Source organism: Berghia stephanieae, chromosome 4 (assembly GCF_034508935.2).
Source record: "Berghia stephanieae isolate SIO BIC M18660-M18661 chromosome 4, UCSD_Bste_1.3, whole genome shotgun sequence".
Taxonomy (NCBI): domain Eukaryota; kingdom Metazoa; phylum Mollusca; class Gastropoda; order Nudibranchia; family Aeolidiidae; genus Berghia; species Berghia stephanieae.
The window spans coordinates 57,972,161-57,978,605 of record NC_088363.1 but is presented as its reverse complement, the minus strand read 5'-3'; positions in this window follow the sequence as shown (position 1 = coordinate 57,978,605).

Sequence of the window (6,445 nt, the reverse complement as noted above, 5' to 3'; positions counted from 1 at the left end):
AATTTAGATGCGTCATTGTCGGATGATTTGACATCTTTTAGATTTTTAGTGCATTCAAAATGACCCATCACTTACGGAGATATTTGAAAAACAAACGTGTTACTTGATTTTGAGACTCAATTTACATACACTCAGTTTCGTATTGAGTTCAAATCTGCGGGTCTAATAACTCAAATTGTTATGGCCCCATACTCTCAAAATAACACAAAGTGTCCATTACAACAAATTTATATTGAGTGTTTAACTGCGTTCCGTTATCAGAAATGCCAATAGATCTGTTGCACTTAGGCAGACCTGTCTGCTACTACGAAAAATTCGTAGAATTACGAAAGTTGATGCCAGACAACATAATTTAAAGTATTTTGAAGTGTTGTTTAATCCTCGTGGTGGTAAATTGTTGATCTATAAAATTAACTATACCGACTGAATACTACTTTTATATCCTAAAAACTACGAATTTTTAAATTTCCTGCCAACAAGGTTGAAAAAAGATAAACTCGAAACAACCACATATTATAGGATTAAAGCACGTTTATTGGATTATAAATAAAAGGTCTACAATTACGTCATCACTTACAGCGCTGATCATAAACCACGATGGATAACTCATGACCGTGCCCCTATGGTCTGTAACGCATGCTTACGTCACAAAGAAATGATAGACAAAAAAAAATATGAGTGTAATTATAGATTCGTAAACTCTTGCTATTTTGGAATCCCAGACGCGTTCCGAGAAAATCTTTTATTATAGCCCTCAATCCCTTCTGATTTCCTTATCTCTAAATAAGACATTCTCAAAAATATTTAGACTAGACTTCTTTTTTAAAAATCTAATTTTAGTTAAATTTAACATTTGACACTCTGACGTCACAAATTATTATTGTAAACTTGACATCATTAGGCGTTACTATTTATGGTAGAATAATGTAATTTAAAACTTGCATTCAACTTTATGACCAGATTTTTAAAAAGAGCCTGTAATCAATAAATAAACATCTCGCCAGACATAGGCGTTAAGTCAAGGACCTCGATTCTGTTGTATAAGATTTAATCATCCAATCTTCATTAATGATTCATTAGGCTGAATAGGTCAAAGTTCACCCGCCGCTAATCAGACAACAGAAATGGCATGGAAGTGTCTATCTACAGCTACTATCGATCCATTTTCCAAGTGTAAATTTAGCATTGTTTGGTTCCAATGTCAGCAAACGATCAGTCACGACAAGGGTTCATCGAACTCTTTTGGTTTTTGAAAGGACTATTGACTATATAAGTAGGTAATCGAAGACCTTCCCCCCCCCCCCCTAATATCTCTCTCTCTCTCTCTCTCTCTCTCTCTCTCTCTCTCTCTCTCTCTCTCTCTCTCTCTCTCTCTCTCTCTCTATCTATCTATCTATCTATCTATCTATCTCTCTCCCTCTTCCCTCTCCCTTCGATTTACCCCCACTCACCCCCCCCCCCCCTGAAGATCATTAACATCTTGTTTCTTTTTAGAGAATTAATTTATCTGATTGGGGAATTATTTCTCTACATGTCAACATAAATTAGTTTATTTATTTGGTTAATTTTCACCTTTTTAAAAATGCGAACTATTTTTACATCGAAAAATGGGGGGAGGGGGGGGGACAACAAGTGAGTATCTCAAGGAGGAGACTCCAAATATCGATTTTCATTACTATTTTTAGCTCACTGGAGTTTTGCATAAAGAAAATATGTTATCATGGATTCTTAGCTTCAAGCAGAATATTGGTGTTTTCCAAGAGAATGACCAAAGCAAATCATAATACTGTATAGTGCACAAGAGATAACTCTTTCTTACTTCTTCACTTATTCTGATGGTGATTCCCAGAGCAAGATTGGCTTGTGCCCATTATTGAAAGAGAACAATTTAGGGGTATCCTGTTCTTTTCGCGGGCCCTAAACAAGAACAAACATTATCAGTGGCGGCATGATATGAGATTCACAACAATAAAGAAATACAAATCAGCTATTGTGGAAGGATTGCGTGTCAATAATATTATAATGTAAATAATTAGAAACTAGTGCCCATATTATCACCAACGTCACCACCAGCACTGACTCTTCGGCTACCACATGATCTTCACTGTCACCAGCATCACTACTTCCAATACAACCAGGAGACTTGGGTTTGAGTTCGGCTTCGGCATTTGGTTGGGTTTTTTTTTCCTTTACCAAGATCAACTATTGCTCACTACGCGGTGCTCCACTGCGGTTGACGCCTGGTTTACCCCGGACTTTTCTCGAGATAAAGCCTTTAGAAAAAATTTCCCCTATGGATGAATAACGGGAACTTTATTTATTTATTTATTTATTTATTTATTTATTTATTTATTTATTTATTTATTTATTATTTACTTATATACTTAATAATATTACGGAAAGAGGCCAGGATTTGGCCAAAACGATTTTGATTCTACTCTTTTTAGCAAGACATAAATTATGCTATTCAAAGGAGTCATTCTCAGTCTTTAAAAAAAGCAAAACGACTGATACATTGGACAGTCTCTTTGAACTAAAGACGTCAAAATTTGTTGTCACAGGAGTTCGATCCTACAACTTCTCGGGCCTTAACTAAAAGGCTTAAATTAATTCTACAGAAACCGGTATAAACTCTTAACTCAATGGGTCGTAAGGGATGTGAAGGGTGTAATGTAACGTTTAGGTCTATCCATTTCAATCTGTCATTTAATCACTAAAGGCGTATTCGTATCTGAGTATCAATGGGTGCATATTGCATATTATTATTCTTATGTGAGAACGCCAACGGGTGACATGGGTTTTCTTGTACCGCCTGTCGTAACCGTCGCCTGTCTGGTTGCACAATAATACAGTAGTATATAAGATGATTACTGGGTTTATTTATTCTTAGGTCACGGCCAAGGCAAATACAAACTACTATGGTAAAGTATGTAAAGTATGCCGTAATATAAATAGAGCAAACCCTTGACGTTGTCAAATTATGTGCACTTCAAACTTGTAACATGTCTCAAGTGTTTACAAAAAAATTAAGAAACGTTGGCTGTGCTCGATGGGTAAAAAAAAAGTTATAAAATGAGTCACATGCATACTTTTTACAACGAAAGCTTGATAAAGCCAACACCGATTGGTTGCATATTGTAAGCAAGGTTGACTTAATCACTATCAATTGGATTCAGTAGTCTGATGTCACGCCGCCCGGCAACGGCGGCCATCTTGGTTCTAAACAAAGAAAATAATTACTTTTTATTCTTCGTGCTGGCTAGAACTTTTCATATGCCTTGTGATCAGAATGTGTAAAAGTCAAAACATGATCAAATGTATGTTTTTTTCCCCTCTGAATACGCTTTTATGCCCGCCGGGGAAATATTTCATACGGGCGTCCGCCATTGTTCCGATAGTTTAGAGCCAGTGTTACTAGGTTACCATGCGTCATTAGGAAGGAAGTGACGTTACGACTGTTGAAGAGTATTGAGCACGCTTAGATAAAGTACAAAAAAAATAATGGGACCAACAGGCGTTGGCTTTGTAAAAGTTGACTTTAACATTGTTGACAGTGGTGTGCACAGGATTATATCACTCCCAATCTTTAACATTAATGATGACTGTTACCATTATTATAGATAATCTAAATGTAATCATTGATTTTTACATGGCTTTTTTCTTCTATTCTATTCTACGATTATTTTTTGGCCTTGTGGACTTTTTGTATGACATTCGCCTTCGAACCCTGTTGTTATTGACTACCACTCTTTCTAAACTCGTAATTGTATATCTATTTACAGAGTGGGGTAATGGTTCAATCATTGTCATTCACCGGGCACTCAACACGCTCATTGTTGCTTGTCGATTTTACATGACGAGACTCAGTACAAATCCTGCCACCGACGTTTTTACGTATTTTCTAAACTCATTAATCTATGTTGATCTCTATTTCTGTTAATACCATAGGATTTCAGATTCAAAAATACATTGAAGTGCAATAAACAACGTGTCTCCATGGAATGTTCACACACACACACACACACACACACACACACACACACACACCCTACAATGATTTATGAACATAATTCTGATGCTTGATGATCACAATGGTATATAGAAAATTACTCGGTCCCCCTACTGTTTTACTAAGTGTTTCTGCTGCTTTAAGGAGACATTTGGTAAAAACATGTTTTTAGGGAGACCACATTAAAAACCTCTTTTAGGGAGCTCGGTACATGTTTATATATGTGTATACCTAAGAGTGCATTTTCAAGTGAGCTACCACCAAATTTACTAAAACAAAGTACGTCCTTAAGAGCTTCATGGCCATAGTGTCGAAACTTATCCCAGTGTGCGTATAGTGAAGTGGTCGAGCAATGCATTTAATAACTCATCCCTCCGAAGGGGGCGCTCAGGGAAATAACCTGGGCTCAAACACGGCAAAAAATTTCCCAGTTGCTCCGTGCGCCATTGTTTCGCAGTCCCCGACCCCTTTAGAAGCCTGACGACCCAGGTTAAGAACAGAGATAGAAGGGACCAGGCAGAGGAGTTGATTTGTTGTTGTTGTATACCACTGAATGGACTTGGTTTGGTTTGTTTTTAAGGGTTTTACGGCGCTTGCAACACATTAAGGTCATATCAGCGCCAGTAAAAAGGAAGAAAATGGAATAATAAAAAGTTCTGGAACTACAATTAGAGCACCCAAGACAAAGTAAGTCTTAATCAGGACAAACTTGCAAATCTTCAGCAAGAATAAGACTCAACTTTTGATTTTGTTACTCAAGTGAAATATTATATCCACAACCAACATTGTATAGTCCATGGTAAGATAGAACCGAATGGGCACGGGGGGGAAAAGCCATTCCATTATAGATAGTATGCGCTTGGCTAAGAAACTCACAATATTGCCATCCGGAAGTATAACCAACACACAAAACTATGTGTAACCTTAAAGTGTATAGTCTGATTAATACCATTTAGTGAGAATTACTCATAATCGTGGATGGTAAAAATCAATAACAAAGACCTGAGTTACGTCAACTTCGATCTATCTATAGACAGGTTTTTGTCATTGATGTTGTTGAGGTCTATAATTGACGTTAAGCGGAGGTTGGTGTTTGGGAAATCTTTTGAGACCGTTGTTGAGTGCCCAGACGACTGGGCGTCCATTGGGTTCAGGTCCCAAATTGGTGAAGTAAAATAACATAGATTTATTTGCTGGTATTTCAGAATCTCGTTTCAGGATATGTCCATACAGACTTCACCTGGTTTTAAGTATTGAAGAGAGATCAGTGTTTTGTTACACTCTTGGTACAGTGTTTTTAGTGGGGGTTTTTTGTGTTTTGTTTTTTGGTAGGTATTTTATTCCCCGAACTGTTCTAAGCTGTTTAAGATGGAAGGTGTCGTAGTAGTAGTCACGATTATGAAGATGATGATGATAATGATGCTGATGATGACGACGACGACGACGACGACGATGATGATGATGATGATGATGATGATGATGATGATGATGATGATGATGATGATGATGATATTGATTTTTACTTATTATAATAGTTATGGGGAAAATAATGATAGTAGTGCCAGTAATAGTGACAATGGCGATAAATATCCTAACAGTGATAATAATATGAATGTTGCTGATATTATAATATTTCATACATACATATATTATATGCATACACCACACACACACACACACAAACACATGCACACACACACATATATTATTATATATATATATTATATATTATACATATATATATATATATGTGTGTGTGTGTGTATATATATATATAATATATGTGTGTGTGCATGTGTTTGTGTGTGTGTGAATGTGTATGTGTTTGTGTGTGTGTATTATCTTTTTTTAAGTTGTTGGTGGTAAACATTGTTCAATAAAGCCCATGTTAAATTTCTACAAGAGAGCTCTGAATTTCTTACAAATCTAAAAATCCTATAACTATTTTTTTACAGAATGATATACGAACAAGTTGCAAACTTTTTTCAGTAAAAGGAACAAAATGGTCCCTATTTCATTGGAAGTGTAAAACCACCCTTCCTGGGGACAGGATAAACACCTTGTGTAATTTATCTTCTGGTGTCTGAGGTATATCTTATTTATAGTCTAAATATATGCTGGTAGTTAATAAAGATCATGCGTCCTCGCTGTTACATCCTATAAACCGAAACATCTGTCTATTAGCCTGATACTGAAATAGTTATGCCACCTTTATGTAACCTATTCATTATTTCGTTATTAATACTCGGATGGACTGGTTACATACACATTCCCAAGGATTTAGGAACCAAAAGAGTAGAGGGTTTGATGTCACGATTTTTCTTCCCCATTAAGGGTAATCACCCGTCGACTCAAATGGTTATTTAAAATTGTGCGTCACAATTTTGTATCTGTTCATTCACATCAAACAACTCAGATAAAAGGTAAACCTTTTGG